Source organism: Hyla sarda, chromosome 1, assembly GCF_029499605.1.
Source record: "Hyla sarda isolate aHylSar1 chromosome 1, aHylSar1.hap1, whole genome shotgun sequence".
In the NCBI taxonomy this organism is placed as follows: Eukaryota; Metazoa; Chordata; class Amphibia; order Anura; family Hylidae; genus Hyla; species Hyla sarda.
The window spans coordinates 465,247,514-465,269,177 of NC_079189.1; the positions used below are offsets into that span (position 1 = coordinate 465,247,514).

The window sequence follows — 21,664 nt, forward strand, 5'->3', positions numbered from 1 at the left end:
TGGCTAATATGGTATTACTGCCAGTTTTATTTGCCAGGTTGTGGAGTCCTGGCTTATCTATTGTTATCACTTCTTTTGTATCTTAACTCCTGGCCATATGTTGGAAATAGTTTGCATTACAGGGTCTTAGTGGTGTAATCTACGATTAGCTTTTTTTTTTATACAGTGTGGGGTTCCGACAATGTATAAATATTAGGCACTCTTGTACTAATGTGTGATACCTTATGCCTGTATCTTGACATGCACACGTTGCGCACCCCCTCCCCTGGGTGGTATCATGTGATGAATGAGGTGAGGCTGTCAGTTGCATGTGTCGCACCGCTGGCAGCTTCTCCTTGTGCCAGGCAGCCAGGTTCTTGGTCTATTAACCCCTTAAGGACATAGGGCGTATCCATACGCCCCCGTTTCCAAGTCCTTAAGGACCGAGGGCGTATGGATACGCCCTGAGAATTTCCGGCCCCCGCCGCTAGCCGGAGGGGAGTCGGCGCCGGATGCCTGCTGAAATCGTTCAGCAGGCATCCCGGCATATCGCCCAGGGGGGTCATTATGTCCCCCCATGTCGGCGATTGCCGCAGATCGCTGGACAATTCAGTCCAGCGATCTGCGGCGGATTCCGGGTCAATCGGGTCTCCAGTGACCCGATGACCCGGAATTACTGGCTGATCGGGGCCGTCAGAGATGGCCCCGAACAGCCATTGCCAGCAGGGGTGAGGTGGCACTGGTGCCACCTCACGATCGCCCTGATTCGTCGGCCGGTTTCCCAGCCGACCAATCAGGGCGCCTGCTGCGGGTGTCACTCCCGCAACCCGCTCTGCCCCTCTTCCGGAGGACGTGAGCGGGTGCGGGCAGAAGACCCCAGGTGCTGGGGACCCCGATCCCCAGCGTCCCTGTTGGGATCGGGGGCCCCAGGAGTGGCGGCGGCGAGGGACTGACCTGTGCGGCGGCATCGTGGAGCAGCAGCAGGAGGTGAGTGACAGTCTCCTGCTGTTGCTGAGCAACAGCTCCCAGCATGCAAAAAGGGCATGCTGGGAGCTGTAGTTATGCAACAGCAGGAGGCAGACCACCACAACTCCCAGCATGCCCTTATGGGCATGCTGGGACTTGTAGTTTTGCAACAGCTGGAGGCACATTTTTCTATGGAAAAGTGTACCTTCAGCTGTTGTATAACTACAACTCCCAGCTTGCACAATCAGCTAAAGTGCATGCTGGGAGTTGTAGTGGTGCATCTGGTGGTTGCATAACTACAACTCCCAGCATGCCCGTTGGCTGTCGGTGACTGCTGAGAGTTGTAGTTTTGCAACAGCTGAAGGCACACTGAGTTAAGTAGCAAACCAGTGTGTCTCCAGCTGTTGCATTACTACAATCCCCAGCATCCCCAGCCAAAGTAGTATGCCTCTGGCTGTTGCATAACTACAAGACCCAGCATGCCCTTCCGCTGTCCGTACATGCTGGGGGTTGTAGCTTTTGCAACAGCTGAAGGCACACTGGTTGCAAAACACTGAGTTTGTTACCAAACTCGGTGTTTCACAACCTGTGTGTCTCCAACTGTTGCAAAACTACAACTCCCAGCATGCACTGATAGACCGTACATGCTGGGAGTTGTAGTTTTGCAACAGCTGGATGTTTCTCCCCCCCCCCCCCCCCCAATGTGAACATACAGGGTATACTCACATGGGCGGAGGATTACAGTAAGTATCCGGCTGCAAGTTTGAGCTGCGGCAAATTTTCTGCCACAGCTCAAACTGCCAGCGAGAAACTACTGTGAACCCCCGCCCGTGCGACTGTACCCTAAAAACACTACACTACACTAACACAAAATAAAATAAAAAGTAAAAAACACTACATATGCACATACCCCTACACAGCCCCCCTCCCCTCCCCAATAAAAATGAAAAACGTCTGGTACGTCACTGTTTCCAAAACGGAGCCTCCAGCGGTTGCAAAACTACAACTCCCAGCATGCACTGATAGACCTTACATGCTGGGAGTTGTAGTTTTGCAACAGCTGGATGTTCCCCCCCCCAATGTGAACGTACAGGGTACACTCCCATGGGCGAAGGTTTACAGTAAGTATCCGGCTGCAAGTTTGAGCTGCGGCAAATTTTCTGCCGCAGCTCAAGCTGCCAGTGAGAAACTACTGTGAACCCCCGCCCATGTGACTGTACCCTAAAAACACTACACTACACTAACACAAAATAAAATAAAAAGTAAAAAACACTACATATACACATACCCCTACACAGCCCCCCTCCCCAATAAAAATGAAAAACGTCTGGTACGCCACTGTTTCCAGAACGGAGCCTCCAGCTGTTGCAAAACAACTACTCCCAGTATTGCCAGATAGCCACTGACTGTCTAGGCATGCTGGGAGTTTTACAACAGCTGGAGGCACCCTGTTTGGGAATCACTGGCGTAGAATACCCCTATGTCCACCCCTATGCAAGTCCCTAATTTAGGCCTCAAATGCGCATGGCGCTCTCACTTTGGAGCCCTGTCGTATTTCAAGGCAACAGTTTAGGGCCACATATGGGGTATAGCCGTACTCGGGAGAAAATGTGTTACAAATTTTGGGGGGTATTTTCTGCTATTACCCTTTTTAAAAATGTAAAAATTTGGGGAAACCAAGCATATATATATTTTTTCACATATGCAAAAGTCGTGAAACTCCTGTAGGGTATTAAGGTTCATATTACCCCTTGTTACGTTCCCCGAGGGGTCTAGTTTCCAAAATGGTATGCCATGTGTTTTTTTTTTTGCTGTTCTGGCACCATAGGGGCTTCCTAAATGCGGCATGCCCCCAGAGCAAAATTTGCTTTCAAAAAGCCAAATGTGACTCCTTCTCTTCTGAGACCTGTAGTACGCCAGCAGAGCAATTTTCACCCCCATATGGGGTGTTTTCTGAATCGGGAGAAATTGGGTTTCAAATTTTGGGGGGTATTTTCTGCTATTACCCTTTTTTAAAAATGTAAAATTTATTAAGGTTCACTTTACCCCTTGTTACGTTCCCTGAGGGGTGTAGTTTTCAAAATGGTATGCCATGTGTTTTTTTTTTGCTGTCATGGCACCATAGGGGCTTCCTAAAGGTGACATGCCCCCCAAAAACCATTTGTCGCTCCTTCCCTTCTGAGCCCTCTACTGCGCCCACTGAACAATTAACATAGACATATGAGGTATGTGCTTACTCGAGAGAAATTGGGTTTCAAATACAAGTAAAAATTTTCTCCTTTTTACCCCTTGCAAAAATTTAAAAAATTGGGTCTACAAGAACATGCGAGTGTAAAAAATGAAGATTTTACATTTTCTCCTTAACTTTGCTGCTATTCCTGTGAAACACCTAAAGGGTTAATACACTTACTGAATGTCATTTTGAATACTTTGGGGGGTGCAGTTTTTATAATGGGGTCTTTTATGGGGTATTTCTAATATGAAAACTCTTCAAATCCACTTCAAAACTGAACTGGTCCCTGAAAAATAGTGAGTTTGAAAATTTTGTGAAAAATTTCAAAATTGCTGCTGAACTTTGAAGCCCTCTGGTGTCTTCCAAAAGAAAAAACTCATAAATTTTATGATGCAAACATAAAGTAGACATATTGTATATGTGAACCCAAAAAAAATGTATTTTGAATATCCATTTTCCTTACAAGCAGAGAGCTTCAAAGTTAGAAAAATGCAAAATTTTCATTCTTTTCATCAAATTTGGGGATTTTTCACCAAGAAAGGATGCAAGTTACCATAAAATTTTACCATTAAGTTAAAGTAGAATATGTCACGAAAAAACTATCTCGGAATCAGAATGATAACTAAAAGCATTCCAGAGTTATTAATGTTTAAAGTGACAGTGGTCAGATGTTAAAAAAATGCTCTGGTCCTTAAGGTGAAAAAGGGCTCTGTCCTTAACCTCTTCAGGACATAGGGCGTATGGATACGCCCTGAATCCCGAGTCCTTAAGGACCGAGGGCGTATCCATACGCCCGTGGGAATTCCGGCCCCCACCGCTAGCCGGTTGGGGACCGGAGCCGGATGCCTGCTGAAATCTTTCAGCAGGCATCCCGGCATATCGCCCAGGGGGGTCATTATGCCCCCCCATGTCGGCGATCGCCGCAGATCGCTGGACAATTCAGTCCAGCGATCTGCGGCGATTCCGGGTCAATCGGGTCTCCAGTGACCCGGTGACCCGGAATTACTGGCTGTTCGGGGCCGTCTCTGACGGCCCCGAACAGCCAGAGCCTGCAGGGGTGAGGTGGCACTGGTGCCACCTCACGATCGCCCTGATTCGTCGGCCGGATTACCGGCCGACCAATCAGGGCGCCTGCTGCGGGTGTCACTCCCGCACCCGCTCCGCCCCTCTTCTGGAGGACGTGAGCGGGTGCGGGACGTGCACCCCGGGTGCTGGGGACCCCGATCCCCGGCGCCCCTGTTGGGATCGGGGCCCCAGGAGCAGCTGCGGCGGCGGGACTGACCTGCAGCGTCTGGATCGTTGGAGGTGAGTGACAGCCTCCTGCTGTTGCTTAGCAACAGCTCCCAGCATGCAAAAAGGGCATGCTGGGAGCTGTAGTTATGCAACAGCAGGAGGCAGACCACCACAACTCCCAGCATTCCCTTATGGGCATGCTGGGACTTATGGTTTTGCAACAGCTGGAGGCACATTCTTTCTATGGAAAAGTGTACCTTCAGCTGTTGTCTAACTACAACTCCCAGCTTGCACAAACAGCTAAAGTGCATGCTGGGAGTTGTAGTGGTGCATCTGCTGGTTGCATAACTACAACTCCCAGCATGCCCGTTGGCTGTCGGTGACTGCTGAGAGTTGTAGTTTGGCAACAGCTGAAGGCACACTGGTTGTGAAACTCAGAGTTTTTTTTTACCTAACTCAGTGTTTCACGACCGGTGTGCCTCCAGCTGTTGCAAACTACAACTCTCAGCAGTCACCGTACACCATGCACCGTACATGCTGGGAGTTGTAGTTTTGCAACAGCTGGAGGCACACTGGTTGTGAAACACTGAGTTAGGTCACAAACTCAGTGATACATAACCAGTGTGCCTACAGTTGTTGCAAAACTGCAACTCTCAGCAGTCACCGACAGCCAACGGGCATGCTGGGAGTTGTAGTTATGCAACAGCTGGATGTCCCCCCCAATGTGAACGTACAGGGTACACTCACATGGGCGGAGGATTACAGTAAGTATCTGGCTGCAAATTTGAGCTGCCGCAAACTTTCTGCTGCAGCTCAAATTGCCAGCGAGAAACTACTGTGAACCCCCGCCCATGTGACTGTACCCTAAAAACACTACACTACACTAACACAAAAAATAAAATAAAAAGTAAAAAACACTACATATACACATACCCCTACACAGCCCCCCTCCCCTCCCCAATAAAAATGAAAAACGTCTGGTACGCCACTGTTTCCAGAACGGAGCCTCCAGCTGTTGCAAAACAACTCCCAGTATTGTCGGACAGCCGTTGACTGTCCAGGCATGCTGGGAGTTTTGCAACAGCTGGAGGCACCCTGTTTGGGAATCACTGGTGTAGAATTCCCCTATGTCCACCCCTATGCAATCCCTAATTTAGGCCTCAAATGCGCATGGCGCTCTCACTTTGGAGCCCTGTCGTATTTCAAGGCAACAGTTTAGGGTCACATATGGGGTATCGCCGTACTCGGGAGAAATTGTGTTACAAATTTTGGGGGGTATTTTCTGCTTTTACCCTTTTTAAAAATGTAAAATTTTTGGGAAAACAAGCATTTTAGGTAAAAAAAAAAATTTTTTTTTACATATGCAAAAGTCGTGAAACACCTGTGGGGTATAAAGGTTCACTTAACCCCTTGTTACGTTCCCCGAGGGGTCTAGTTTCCAAAATGGTATGCCATGTGGGTTTTTTTTTTGCTATCCTGGCACCATAGGGGCTTCCTAAATGCGGCATGCCCCCAGAGAAAAATTTGCGTTCAAAAAGCCAAATGTGACTCCTTCTCTTCCGAGACCTGTAGTGCGCCAGCAGAGCACTTTTCACCCCCATATGGGGTGTTTTCTGAATCGGGAGAAATTGGGCTTCAAATTTTTAGGGGTATTTTCTGCTATTACCCTTTTTAAAAATAAAAAAATTTTGGGAAAACAAGCATTTTAGGTAAAAATTATTATTATTTTTTTACATTTGCAAAAGTCGTGAAACACCTGTGGGGTATTAAGGTTCACTTTATCCCATGTTACATTCCCCGAGGGGTCTAGTTTCCAAAATGGTATGCCATGTGTTTTTTTTTTGCTGTTCTGGCACCATAAGGGCTTCCTAAAGGTAACATGCCCCCCAAAAACCATTTCAGAAAAACGTACTCTCCAAAATCCCCTTGTCGCTCCTTCCCTTCTGAGCCCTCTACTGCGCCCGCCGAACACTTTACATAGACATATGAGGTATGTGCTTACTCGAGAGAAATTGGGCTACAAATACAAGTAAAAATTTTGTCCTTTTACCCCTTGTAAAAATAAAAAAAATGGGTCTACAAGAACATGTGAGTGTAAAAAATGAAGATTGTGAATTTTCTCCTTCACTTTGCTGCTATTCGTGTGAAACACCTAAAGGGTTAAAACGCTGACTGAATGTCATTTTGAATACTTTGGGGGGTGTAGTTTTTATAATGGGGTCATTTATGGGGTATTTCTAATATGAAGACCCTTCAAATCCACTTCAAACCTGAACTGGTCCCTGAAAAATACTGAGTTTGAAAATTTTGTGAAAAATCGGAAAATTGCTGCTGACCGTTGAAGCCCTCTGGTGTCTTCCAAAAGTAAAAACATGTCAATTTTATGATGCAAACATAAAGTAGACATATTGTATATGTGAACCAAAAAAAAAATGTATTCGTAATATCCATTTTCCTTACAAGCAGAGAGCTTCAAAGTTAGAAAAATGCAAAATTTTCAAATTTTTCATCAAATTTACGGATTTTTCACCAAGAAAGGATGCAAGTATCGACAAAAATTTCCCACTATGTTAAAGTAGAATATGTCACGAAAAAACAGTCTCGGAATCAGAATGATAACTAAAAGCATTCCAGAGTTATTAATGTTTAAAGTGACAGTGGTCAGATGTGCAAAAAACGCTCCGGTCCTTAAGGCCAAAATGGGCTCCGTCCTGAAGGGGTTAAGGGGTTAAAGTGGTACTCCGGGGAAGTTGAGAAAAATAAAAATGCCCCAAAGCCACCACAATACCTGTTCTGTTTCTCCTTTAATTATCCATGTGGTTTTGGCAGCTCCTTTGGCCTCTGATGTCTACAAAATACTTTTTTCCTTGTTTGCAGCACAGACTACAACTCCCAGAAGTCAGTGCAGCTCTGAATAATGGCTGCTAGCCAATTGTTTTCACTTTCACTATCCGTGCGCATGCTGTGTTGTAAACAGTCATCTTGACACACTACATGTCTTTTCTATTAAACTATCCTTTCCCCCAGCAATAAATCATACTGTAGTCTGAATGGCAGCAATCAGTGATTAGATCTATGTAGACAAAGGGCAGGGCTGAGGAGACTGAGAATCTTTTCTGAGCTTCTCTCACGGCACACAGGGAGAGGAAGTGGAGGGGAGGTGTGGCTGTACAGCCAGAGCTCTAGACCAGACAGAGATCACAAGGTATTGTCTTGAAGGGAGGGGACTAGCTCTTACTGAGGAGACAAGGTGGATTTGAGAATTACAGATTTCTTCCATTCCCTGCATGTAAGTGACAGCTGAAAGAGTAAAACTGCTCTATATAGCTAATGAATTTGTCAGCACCAGCAGGGTTAACAGGTGCTGACAAGGTGTTGTTTGCTAGGTTGCCGGGTTACGCCCTGCTGTCTGAGTGGCTAGCTACTGATTGACCCCATGTGCATCTCCCTATATTAGCAGGCATCAGTCTCTGGGAAGATGCCTGTGAAAGCGGTCATTACCCGAGTAGCTAGCAATTCCTTATTTTCCTGGATACCCAACAACTTGACTTTTGGCTTCTTATCTGACTTCTCTTTGGTTATAGCGATTCGGCACCTCTTCCCACTCCTGGCTTGACTCGGTTTGACTGACATCGACTATGTGTGTATGTTTAGTTTGTCTTTGTTAATTGCTTATTTCCCTGTTGCTCCTGACAACTGACAGGATTGTATTCTATTGTGTTGACATTTGACTCCCCTTACTTATTTATGAATGGATTGTCGACCAGTTGCCGGCCTATCATTTAGGATAGGCGGACAAGTAGGCAGGGACAGGGGCGCAGGTGAGCTTAGCGAGCACTCCTTCCCTGCCCATACATGACATTTTCACAGGCCCAAACTACTACCTGCATCTGTGCTATGATGGAAGCAATGACTGCTTTAGTAGAGCAAATGCAGGGATTAACCCTTTCAGTACAATCTCTTGCTGAGCGGATTCAGGCTCAGGAGACAGCTAATGGTCAGTCAGTGGTCTGTCCTCCAGCTGTTTCAAGTAACCCTAAAATTAATCTTCCTGACCGTTTTTCAGGTGACCGAAAAAAATTTGTTGTTTTCAGAGAGAGTTGTAAGCTATTTTTCGCATGAGACCACAGTCTACTAGCACAGAGGACCAGAGAGTAGGACTTATATTGTCTTTGCTGCAAGGAGACCCTCAAGAGTGGGCTTTCTCCTTGCCTTCCTCAGCTCCTGAATTAAGTTCAGTGGATGCTTTCTTTTCTGCTTTGGGCCTTCTTTATGATGAGCCAGACCGTGCAGCCTTTGCAGAATCGCAGCTAGTCAATCTTAAGCAGGGAAAGAGTACAGCAGAGGAGTACTGTGCAAATTTTCGGAAGTGGTGCATGGCTTCGGGTTGGAATGATCCAGCCCTTAGGTGTCAGTTCAGACTAGGATTATCTGACGCTATTAAGGATGTTTTAGTAAGTTATCCATCACCTGACTCATTAGAACAAGCCATGACATTAGCTATACCACTTGCCAGACGTATGAAAGAAAGAGATTGAGAGCGGACTTTTAATTCTGTTCCTCACTCTGCTTCCTCCATGTTTTCTTCTTCTCCTGTCTCTCATGTCTCTTCCGAGGAACCCATGCAGATAGGGAAATTTCCCTCCCAGCAGAGAAAATCCTTTCGGAAGAAAGACTGGTGGAGAGAAGGGGCTTCAGGTCCAGAATTGCGCCAAACGCCAGTAACCGGGAGACGTCAGCGCCTAAATGACAATCAGGGAGGTCATTTAGGCACACAGGTACCTTCGAAATTATCTTCAAAAATGTTGTTACCAGTGCAAATATGTTTTCAAAAAAGAAAAATATTTGGTAAAGCTTTTGTTGATTGTGGCTCTGCTGCTAATTTTGTGGATCTAAGATTTATTAAGTATCTAAATTTACCTTTGAAACGTTTGGAGAACCCGATTCTCATTTCTGGATAATTCCCCCTTGTCGGGAGGTTGTGTCAGTTTTTCTAGTTTTTCTACTCCCGAAGTGGAATTATTGGTCGGTTCTATGCATTTTGAAAAAATCACCTTTTTTGTTCTTAAAAATTTGTCTGTAAATGTGATTTTGGGTTTACCCTGGTCAAGAAATCATAACCCTGTTTTTTATTGGACCTCAAGGGAACTTATCAAGTGGGGACCTGAGTGTTCTAACAAATGCATTACCGTCTCTCTTACTACTCTCGGTGTGGGTAAAAGTATTCTACCCAAATTCATTTCAGATTTTTGTGACGTATTTTCTAAGGAGGCCTCCTCTGCTTTGCCCCCACACTGAGATTATGACTGTGCTATTGAACTTTTACCTGATGCCCCTAAGGGCGTATTTATAATTTGTCTGGTCCCGAAAGGGAAGCTATGAAGGATTATATTCAGTCAAGTTTGCAAAAAGGTCATATTCGTCCATCTGTTTCTCCTATGGGAGCAGGGTTCTTCTTTGTAGCCAAACAAGACTCAGACCTTGTATTGATTATCGAGGTCTGAACAAGATCACAGTCAAAAATTAATACCCATTTCCTATGATTCCAGACTTGTTCAATCAGTTGCAGGGGGCATGTTGGTTTACTAAACTGGACCTTCGAGGGGCTTATAATTTGATCAGAATAAAAGAGGGTGATGAATGGAAAACTGCTTTCAATACCCCTGAGGGTCATTTTGAGTATCTGGTAATGCCCTTTGGTCTCAATAATGCACCGGCTGTGTTTCAAAATTTGGTCAACGATATCTTTCGTGAATTTATGGGTAAATTTCTCGTAGTGTATCTTGATGATATTCTAATTTTTTCTCGAGATTGGTTGGCTCATGTTAATCATGTGCGTTCTGTTCTGCAGGTATTACGCCAAAACAAGTTGTTTGTTAAACAAGAGAAATGTGTTTTTGGTGTTAAGGAGGTTCAATTTTTGGGGTACATCTTAACTCCAGGACATTTTAAAATGGATCCTGAGAAGGTTAAGGCTGTATCTGACTGGGTGCGACCTACGTCATTAAAAGCACTACAGAGGTTTCTGGGTTTTGCTAATTATTATAGGAAATGTATAAAGAATTTTTCTATTGTCGCAAAGCCCTTTACTGATTTGACTCGTAAAGGGGTAGATCTGGTTAACTGGTCTCAGGAAGCAGAAGCTGCTTTGTAACATCTTAAGGGCTGTTTCATTTCTGCTCCAATTTTAGTTCAACCAGATAAGACTAAACCCTTTATAGTTGAGGTAGATGCTTCTGAAGTAGGCGCCGGAGCAGTTTTGTCTCAGGGAACTGCCTCTTTGACAAATTTGCGTCCTTGCGCTTTCTTTTCTTGAAAATTTTCCACATCAGAACAAAATTATGATGTCAGAAACCGAGAACTTTTGGGCTTTCGAGGAGTGGAGACATTTCCTTGAGGGGGCAGTTCATCGAGTCACGGTGATTACTGATCATAAAAATTTAACTTTTCTGGAATCTGCCAAACGTCTCAATCCTCGTCAAGCCCGGTGGGCCTTGTTCTTTACTCGGTTCGACTTTATTACTTTTCGACCGGGTACTAAGAACGTCAAGGCCGATGCCTTGTCTCGAAGTTTCAGCGCTTCTCAGCCTATAGACTCTAATCCTGAGACTATTTTTCCAGAAGGTGTGGTTATCTCTGCAGTATCTGCCAATTTAACATCTGAAATTTTGAGTAATCAAGGTTTGGTTCCTCCAGAGACTCCTAGAGGCAAAATCTTTGTACCTAGTCAGTTTCGCCTCTGTATAATCGAGAAATCTCATTGTTCTCCGTTAGCAGGTCATCCTGGTATCCATGGTACAAGGAGATTGCTTCAAAGGAAATTTTGGTGGTCAACCCTGAACAGGGATGTGAAAGATTTTGTTGCTTCTTGTGATGTGTGTGCCCGAGCTAAGACTCCTCGGATTTGTCCTGCAGGGGAGCTGTGTCCATTATCTATTCCTAAGAGACCCTGGACTCATATTTCTATGGATTTTATGACAGATCTGCCACCATCTGACGGAAACAGGGGCGTACCTAGAGCATTTGGCACCTGGGGCGGACCCTTTGTTTGGCACCCCCCCCATTAATTACACCCCCTCCCCTCCCCCCAGGGGCGGACTGACAACACTCGGGGCCCCTGGACCAAAAAAAGGCAAGGGCCCCTGCTAGGCTCTGCAGCTCGTCAATCTTCTGCCACGCTCCTATTCCACCCAAATCCCACACACAATAAATTTAAATTTATATACCGTATTTATCGGCGTATAACACGCACTGGCGTATAACACGCACCCCCATTTTAACAGGGAAATTTAAGTAAAAAAAAGTAAAATAAATGACTTGGACTAAATGCCACATCATCCCCCCAACTTTGTTTTCTTCTGCACCTGTTTTGTCCCGTCCCCTCCAGTGCCACATCATTCCTTCCCTTTTATCAGTCCCTGTGCCACATTTACCCCTCTCATTGCCACCCCCCATGTCTCATCATCCCCCCCCTTGTCTCATCATTTCCCCCTGTCATAGACCACCACTAGCCATACAGACATTAAGCATTTAGTGCCTCCCCGACCATCATTTCCCCCTGTCTCATCATGTCCCCCATCATTCCCCCCTCATCATCCCCCCACCCTGTCTCATCGTCCCCCACCCTGTCTCATCATGTCCCTCATCATTCCCCCTCATCATCCCCCACCCTGTCTCATCATCCCCCCACCCTGTCTCATCATGTCCCTCATCATTCCCCCCTCATCATCCCCCCCACCCTGTCTCATCATGTCCCCCATCATTCCCCCTCATCATCCCCCCACCCTGTCTCATCCCCCCACCTTGTCTCATCATGTCCCTCATCATTCCCCCCTCATCATCCCCCCACCCTGTCTCATCATGTCCCTCATCATCCCCCCACCCTGTCTCATCATGTCCCTCATCATCCCCCCTCATCATTTCCCCCTGTCTCATCCCCCCATCATTCCCCCCCATCATTTCCTCGTCTCATCATCCCCTCATCATTTCCCCGTCTCATCATTTCCTCATCTCATCATCCCCTCATCATTTCCCCGTCTCATAATTCCCCCCCCCCATCATGTTCCTCCTATGACATCCAGTGGTCTTCAACCTGCGGACCTCCAGATGTTGCAAAACTACAACTCGCAGCATGCCCGGACAGCCAACTGCTGTCCGGGCATACTGGGATTTGTAGTTTTGCAACATCTGGAGGTCCGCAGGTTGAAGACCACTCTTCCCCTTTCCTTACTTGTCTGTGCTTCGGCTGTCTTGCGGGCTGCGGGGTCAGTGAAGCAGATGAGTTACGTCCTCTCCCGGCTTCTCTGTGCGGCATCAGGGATGTCACTTTTCGGCGGCGACTACAGGAAATGAAAAGTGACGTCAGTGATGCCGCACAGAGAAGCCGGCAGAGGATGTAACTCATCTGCTTCACTGACCCCGCAAGACCCTCCGCCTGACCTGACCTGACCTGCCAAAGCGCAGCCAGGTAAGGAAAATAAACAAAACTATAAAAAGCAGGAAAAGGGGGAATGATGAGGGAGGGGGAGGTTCTCCCGCACTATACACAGGAACTGGTCGATAGTGCGGGAGACGCTGATTAAAAGGTAGGGCAGATCCGGACAAGGTAGGGCTCATTTTAATCAGCATCTCCCGCACTATCCACCAGACCAGTACCTGTGGATAGTGTGGGTGAAAACAAGTGACAGAGCGGGGAGGAGACGCCGCTGGTCACTGATTTAAAGTGGGCGCGGCCGTGCTGTTAATACTTAACAAGCAGACGCTGCTGCGGCCGCTTTAAATCAGTGACCAGAAGACTTATCGGCGTATAACACGCAGGCAGACTTCTTGCCTTAAATTTAAGTTTTAAAAGTACGTTTTATATGCCGATAAATACGGTATGTAAGAAACACTTTAAGGTAGGTAAATTTCAATGACCAATAATACTGGTATTCAAGGAGTAAATATATACCACCACACAATAACTGAATAATACCGCCATACTGTACTGAATAAAACCACTATACACAGACCAGTATACTATAAAGAATCTGTATACAATATAAGTGATTATATACAGGACCATATGGCGGTAGATATCAGCTATACACAGGATATGTACACCATATAAGCGATTACAGTTACATTTTGGGACTCACAATTACGTCTTTTCTGATCAGCGGCGTCCTCTTTCCTTTTCTTCTCCGTCCAGATAAGACCGCCATGTGGATCTCTTAACATCTGCAGGAAAAACATGTCAGACTCTGCATATATTCAGTGCCCTCCTCTACACAATCTTTCCATCTATAGGCCAAAAAACTGTAATAATGCCCTCTTTGGTGTCCTGCACAGTAAAAGGGAAGGTTACATAGTTACATAGTTAGTACGGTTGAAAAAAGACATACGTCCATCAAGTTCAAACAGGGAATTGAAGGGTAGGGGTAGGTAGCCACGTAACCCCCTTTTTCTTATAGGTATATGCAGAGTTACACCCCCCCCCTCTTTCCCATAGGTATATGCAGAGTTACACCCCCCCCCCTCTTTCCCATAGGTATATGCAGAGTTACACCCTCTCTCTTTCCCATAAGTATATGCAGAGCTACGCTACACCCCCCTCTTTCCCATAGGTATATGCAGAGTTACACCCACTTCTTTCCCATAGGTATATTCAGAGCTACACCTCCCCTCTTCCCCATAGGTATATGCAGAGCTTCACCCCCCTCTTCCCATAGGTATAGGCAGAGCTACACCCCCCCTTCCCCATAGGTATAAGCAGAGCAACACCCCCCTTCCCCATAGGTATATGCAGAGCTACACCCCCCTCTCCCTCCCTTTCCCATAGGTATATGCAGAGCACCCCCCCTCTCCCTCCCTTTCCCATAGGTATATGCAGAGAACCCCCCCCCCTCCCTTTACCATAGGTATATACAGAGCACCCCCCCTCTCCCTCCCTTTCCCATAGGTATATACAGAGCACCCCCCCTCTCCCTCCCTTTTCCATAGGTATATGCAGAGCACCCCCCCCCTCTCCCTCCCTTTCCCATAGGTATATACAGAGCACCCCCCTCTCTCCCTCCCTTTCCCATAGGTATATGCAGAGCACCCCCCTCCCTTTCCCATAGGTATATACAGAGGACCCCCCCTCTCCCTCCCTTTCCCATAGGTATATACAGAGCACCCCCCTCTCTCCCTCACTTTCCCATAGGTATATACAGAGCACCCCCCTCTCCCTCCCTTTCCCATAGGTATATGCAGAGCACCCCCCCCCTCTCCCTCCCTTTCCCATAGGTATATGCAGAGCACCCCCCTCCCTTTCCCATAGGTATATACAGAGCACCCCCCTCTCCCTCCCTTTCCCATAGGTATATATAGAGCACCCCCCCCCTCTCTCCCTCACTTTCCCATAGGTATATACAGAGCAGCCCCCTCTCCCTCCCTTTCCCATAGGTATATGCAGAGCACCCCCCTCTCCCTCCCTTTAACATAGGTATATACAGAGCACCCCCCCCTCTCCCTCCCTTTCCCATAGGTATATGCAGAGCACCCCCCCCTCTCCCTCCCTTTTCCATAGGTATATACAGAGCAGCCCCCTCTCCCTCCCTTTCCCATAGATATATACAGAGCACCCCCCCCACTCCCTCCCTTTCCCATAGGTATATACAGAGCACACCCCCTCTCTCTCCCATTCCCATAGGTATATGCAGTGCACCCCCCCTCTCCCTCCCTTTCCCATAGGTATATACAGAGCACCCCCTCTCCCTCCCTTTCCCATAGGTATATACAGAGCACCCCCCTCTCCCTCCCTTTCCCATAGGTATATACAGAGCACCCCCCTCTCCCTCTTTTTCCCATAGGTATATACAAAGCACCCTCCTCTCCCTCCCTTTCCCATAGGTATATACAGAGCACCCCCCACTCCCTCCCTTTCCCATAGGTATATACAGAGCACCGCCCCTCCCCTCCCTCCCTCCCTCCCTTTACTATAGGTATATACAGAGCACCCCCCCTCTCCCTCGCTTTCCCATAGGTATATACAAAGCACCCCCTCTCCCTCCCTTTTCCATAGGTATATACAGAGCACCCCCCCTCACCCATAGGTATATACAGAGCACCCCCTCTCTCCCTCCCTTTCCCATAGGTATATACAGAGCACCCCCCCACTCCCTCCCTTTCCCATAGGTATATACAGATCACCCCCCCTCTCCCTCCCTTTCCCATAGGTATATACAAAGCACCCCCCTCTCCCTCCCTTTCCCATAGGTATATACAGAGCACCCCCCTCTCCCTCCCTTTCCCATAGGTATATACAGAGCACCCCCCTCTCCCTCCCTTTCCCATAGGTATATACAGAGCACCCCCCTCTCCCTCCCTTTCCCATAGATATATACAGAGCACCCCCCCTCTCCCTCCCTTTCCCATAGGTATATACAGAGCACCCCCCCTCTCCCTCCCTTTTCCATAGGTATATACAGAGCACCCCCCCTCTCCCTCCCTTTCCCATAGGTATATACAGAGCACCCCCCCTCTCCCTCCCTTTCCCATAGGTATATACAGAGCACCCCCCTCTCCCTCCCTTTCCCATAGGTATATACAGAGCACCCCCCCACTCCCTCCCTTTCCAATAGGTATATACAGAGCACCCCCCCTCTCCCTCCCTTTCCCATAGGTATATACAGAGCACCCCCCACTCCCTCCCTTCCCAATAGGTATATACAGAGCACCCCCCCCCTTCCCCATAGGTATAGGCAGGGTTAATAAAATTTAAAAAAAGGATGCTCACCTGATATCCCACGCTGCGATCTCCTCAGCAGCAGGGGCCGCGTCTTCTCCCCTCCACAGTACAGGTGCCGGATGAGAGACGTCACCGGCGCCTGTACTGCATGCTGCGTGGGGGTGGAGGTCACGTCTCCTCTGTGCGAGCTTCAGATGCGGCTCACACAGGGGACGCCTTCTCCTGTATGTGCGTGTATCGCGCATACAGGAGAATGTAGCGCTGTCTGCTGGGGATCTGGGACGAGTGTCCCAGATCCTCAGTAGTTGCGGTGGCGGTGGGTCAGTCCGCCCCTGGCACCCCCCTTGAGAGTGGCACCCGGGCGCCCCCCCCCCCCCCCCCTTGGTACGCCACTGGAGGGAAAAACTGTTTTATGGGTGGTGGTGGATAGGTTTAGCAAACAGTGTCATCTTATTCCTTTGAAAAATCTTCTTTCAGCTAAGATTCTTGCTGACTTATTTATAAGGCATGTTGTTAGGTACCATGGATTACCAGAAAATATTGTATCAGATCGAGGAGTGCAATTTGTTCCTAAATTTTGGCAAGCTTTTTGTAAACAATTAGGTGTTCAGTTATCTTTTTCCTCCGCTTTTCATCCGCAATCTAACGGTCAAACTGAAAGGTTGAATCAAAATGTGGAACAATACTTGAGATGTTATGTGGCAGACAGGCAGAATGAATGGGTGTCCTTTCTGTCTCCAGCTGAGTTTGCCTTGAATAATCAAGAATATTCTTCTACCGGTATGTCACCATTCTTTTATGTTTATGGATTTAATCCACGGTTTTCTTCCTGTACCTATACTGATAGTGATAACCCTGAGGTCAACACCACTATGAGTAAACTGTGCACAGTTTGGGCTCAGGTTCGGAAGAACCTGGAAAACGCCCAAGTACTACAAAAGAAATCGGCCGACAAGAGACGTACTTGCGGCATAAAATTTAAAGTTGGTGATAAAGTGTGGTTATCTACATATGTGTGTATGTTTAGTTTGTATATATGTGTGTATGTTTAGTTTGTCTTTGTTAGTTGCTTGTTTCCCTGTTGCTCCTGACAACTGACAGGATTGTATTTTATTGTGCTGACATTTGACTCCCCTCACTTAGTTAGGAAGGGATTGTCGACCAGTTGCCGGCCTATCATTTAGGATAGGCGGACAAGTAGGCAGGGACAGGGGCGCGGGTGAGCTTAGCGAGCACTCCTTCCCTGCCCATACGTGACAGAATTATATTTAGACAAATACATAGCTTGGTGAGAGGGAAAGGATGGGCTATGGGTTTAGTTCCCCGGAGTACTAAAAAATATACAGTCCTGTCGGGTCACCAAGTGTGAAGATTATAGACAAAGAATGGAAAACGCCTGACAAACGTCTAGACCGTGGGTCCAGATTTAACCCCTACAGGACCATGTACGTCATGAGTCCACTCCCATTCTATAATGGTGGGTCAGGCCCGGCTGTGGCTAATAGCCGCACGCTATTAACCCTTTAGACGGGGCATTCAAAGTTGATCCCCGCGTCTAAAGTGAAACTAAAACGTTGCCGGATAGCTCAGGGAGCTGTTTTGGATCGCCGCGGCGAAATCCCGGCATCCTGAACAGCTTACAGGACAGCCGGAGTGTCCCTACCTGCCTCCTTGCTGTCCGATCGCCGAATAACTGCTCAGTGCCTGAGATCCAGGCATGGGCAGTCAAGCGGCAGAATCATCGATCAATGGTTTCCTATGAGAAACCATTGAACAATGTAAAAGATCAGTGTGTGCAATGTTATAGCCCCTATGGGAGCTATAACACTGCAAAAAAAAAAAAGTTAATAAAGATCATTTATGCTATGCTAAGGATACAGTTTCTTCCTTTCCCTCCTTTTGTGATACTCCAGCAACCTGACTTTCTTTTGCTTATATAATCTTGGGAAGTCTGTATTTTTCCAAAGGGGCTGGTATCATTTTGTCATCTTCAGAAAAATCTTTATTTTTATCGGCTAAACTCTAAAACCTTGTCCAACTCTTGGCCAAATACATGAAAACCCTGAAAGGGGATGGGACACAGCTTATTTTTAGATAACACGTCAACAGACCAAAGTTTAAGCCATATGGCCTGGCGCACAGAATTAAACAGAAATGCTGTTTTTCCACTGAATGTCTTCTGCTTAGGCATCTGACAGCAAACCTGTGACCATCTTTAAGAGGAAAATTATCTCTGGGAATATGTTCTTCCACCTGGTTTAACCAAATATATATGGCTCTAGCTACCAAAATGGCTGCTATGTTTGCTTTAACCCCTTAAGGACCAGGCCATTTTACACCTTAAGGACTGGAGCGTTTTTTGCAATTCTGATCACTGTCACTTTAAACATTAATAACTCTGGAATGCTTTTAGTTATCATTCTGATTCCGAGATAGTTTTTTCGTGACATATTCTACTTTAACTTAGTGGTAAAATTTTATGGTAACTTGCATCCTTTCTTGGTGAAAAATCCCAAAATTTGATGAAAAAAATGAAAATTTAGAATTTTTCTAACTTTCAAGCTCTCTGCTTGTAAGGAAAATGGATATTCAAAATATATTTTTTTTGGGTTCACATATACAATATGTCTACTTTATGTTTGCATCATAAAATTTATGAGTTTTTACTTTTGGAAGACACCAGAGGGCTTCAAAGTTCAGCAGCAATTTTGAAATTTTTCACAAAATTTTCAAACTCACTATTTTTCAGGGACCAGTTCAGTTTTGAAGTGGATTTGAAGGGTCTTCATATTAGAAATACCCCATAAAAGACCCCATTATAAAAACTACACCCCCCAAAGTATTCAAAATGACATTCAGTAAGTGTATTAACCCTTTAGGTGTTTCACAGGAATAGCAGCAAAGTGAAGGAGAAAATTCAAAATCTTCATTTTTTACACTCGCATGTTCTTGTAGACCCAATTTTTGAATTTTTGCAAGGGGTAAAAAGGAGAAAATTTTTACTTGTATTTGAAACCCAATTTCTCTCGAGTAAGCACATACCTCATATGTCTATGTTAATTGTTCAGCGGGCGCAGTAGAGGGCTCAGAAGGGAAGGAGCGACAAATGGTTTTTGGGGGGCATGTCACTTTTAGGAACCCCTATGGTGCCAAGACAGCAAACAAAAACACATGGCATACCATTTTGGAAACTAGACCCCTCAGGGAACGTAACAAGGGGTAAAGTGAACCTTAATACCCCACAGGTGATTCACGACTTTTGCATATGTAAAAAAAATATAGATATTTTTTACCTAAAATGCTTGGTTTCCCAAAAATTTTACATTTTTAAAAAGTGTAATAGCAGAAAATACCCCCCAAAATTTGAAGCCCAATTTCTCCCGATACAGAAAACACCCCATATGGGGGTGAAAAGTGCTCTGCTGGCTCACTACAGGTCTCAGAAGAGAAGGAGTCACATTTGGCTTTTTAAAAGCAAATTTTGCTCTGGGGGCATGCCGCATTTAGGAAGCCCCTATGGTGCCAGAACAGCAAAAAAAAAAAAAAACACATGGCATACCATTTTGGAAACTAGACCCCTCGGGGAACGTAACAAGGGGTAATTTGAACCTTAATACCCTACAGGTGTTTCACGACTTTTGCATATGTAAAAAAAAATATATATTTTTTTACCTAAAATGCTTGTTTTCACAAAAATTTTACATTTTTAAAAAGGGTAATAGCAGAAAATACCCCCCAAAATTTGTAACACAATTTCTCCCGAGTACGGCGATACCCCATATGTGGCCCTAAACTGTTGCCTTGAAATACGACAGGGCTCCAAAGTGAGAGAGCGCCATGCGCATTTGAGGCCTAAATTAGGGACTTGCATAGGGGTGGACATAGGGGTATTCTACGCCAGTGATTCCCAAACAGGGTGCCTCCAGCTGTTGTAAAACTCCCAGCATGCCTAGACAGTCAACAGCTATCTGGCAATACTGGGAGTAGTTGTTTTGCAACAGCTGGAGGCTCCGTTTTGGAAACAGTGGCGTACCAGACGTTTTTCATTTTTATTGGGGAGGGGAGGGGGGTTGTATAGGTGTATGTGTATATGTAGTGTTTTTTACTTTTTATTTTATTTTGTGGTAGTGTAGTGTAGTGTAGTGTTTTTAGGGTACAGTCACACGGGCGGGGGTTCACAGTAGTTTCTCGCTGGCAGTTTGAGCTGCGGCAGAAAATTTGACGCAGCTCAAACTTGCAGCCGGATACTTACTGTAATCCTCCGCCCATGTGAGTGTACCCTGTACGTTCACATTGGGGGGGGGGGGACATCCAGCTGTTGCAAAACTACAACTCCCAGCATGTACGGTCTATCAGTGCATGCTGGGAGTTGTAGTTTTACAACCGCTGGAGGCTCCATTTTGGAAACAGTGGCGTACCAGACGTTTTTCATTTTTATTGGGGAGGGGAGGGGGGCTGTGTAGGGGTATGTGTATACGTAGTGTTTTTTACTTTTTATTTTATTGTGTGTTAGTGTAGTGTTTTTAGGGTACAGTCGCACGGGCGGGGGTTCACAGTAGTTTCTCGCTGGCAGTTTGAGCTGCGGCAGAAAATTTGCCGCACCTCAAACTTGCAGCTGGATACTTACTGTAATCCTCCGCCCATGTGAGTGTACCCTGTACATTCACATTGGGGGGGGGGGGGGGACATCTAGCTGTTGCAAAACTACAACTCCCAGCATGTACGGTCTATCAGTGCATGCTGGGAGTTGTAGTTTTGCAACAGCTGGAGGCACACAGGTTGTGAAACACCGAGTTTGGTAACAAACTCAGTGTTTTGCAACCAGTGTGCCTTCAGCTGTGCAAAAACTACAACCCCCAGCATGTACAGATAGTGGAAGGGCATGCTGGGTCTTGTAGTTATGCAACAGCTGGAGGCATACTACTTTGGCTGGGGATGCTGGGGATTGTAGTTATGCAACAGCTGGAGACACACTGGTTTGCTACTTAACGCAGTGTGCCTTCAGCTGTTGCAAAACTACAACTCTCAGCAGTCAGACAGCCAACGGGCATGCTGGGAGTTGTAGTTATGCAACCACCAGATGCACCACTACAACTCCCAGCATGCACTTTAGCTGATTGTGCAAGCTGGGAGTTGTAGTTATACAACAGCTGAAGGTACACTTTTCCATAGAAAGAATGTGCCTCCAGCTGTTGCAAAACTACAAGTCCCAGCATGCCCATAAGGGAATGCTGGGAGTTGTGGTGGTCTGCCTCCTGCTGTTGCATAACTACAGCTCCCAGCATGCCCTTTTTTCATGCTGGGAGCTGTTGCTAAGCAACAGCAGGAGGCTGTCACTCACCTCCAACGATCCAGCCGCATCAGGTCAGTCCCTCGTCGTCGCCGCCGCTGCTCTTGGGGCCCCGATCCCAACAGGGACGCCGGGGATCGGGGTCCCCAGCACCCGGGGTGCACGTCCCACACCCGGTCACGTCCTCCGGAAGAGGGGCGGAGCGGGTTGCGGGAGTGACACCCGCAGCAGGCGCCCTGATTGGTCGGCCGGT

At 46.6% G+C, this 21,664-nt stretch overlaps 1 protein-coding gene across 1 annotated transcript in view; it reads left to right on the forward strand.

Annotated features, from left to right (window-relative positions):
• RAD9B (RAD9 checkpoint clamp component B) overlaps window positions 1-21,664 on the forward strand; it is a 259,479-nt gene that overhangs the window by 187,474 nt on the left and 50,341 nt on the right. The window lies entirely within an intron of this gene.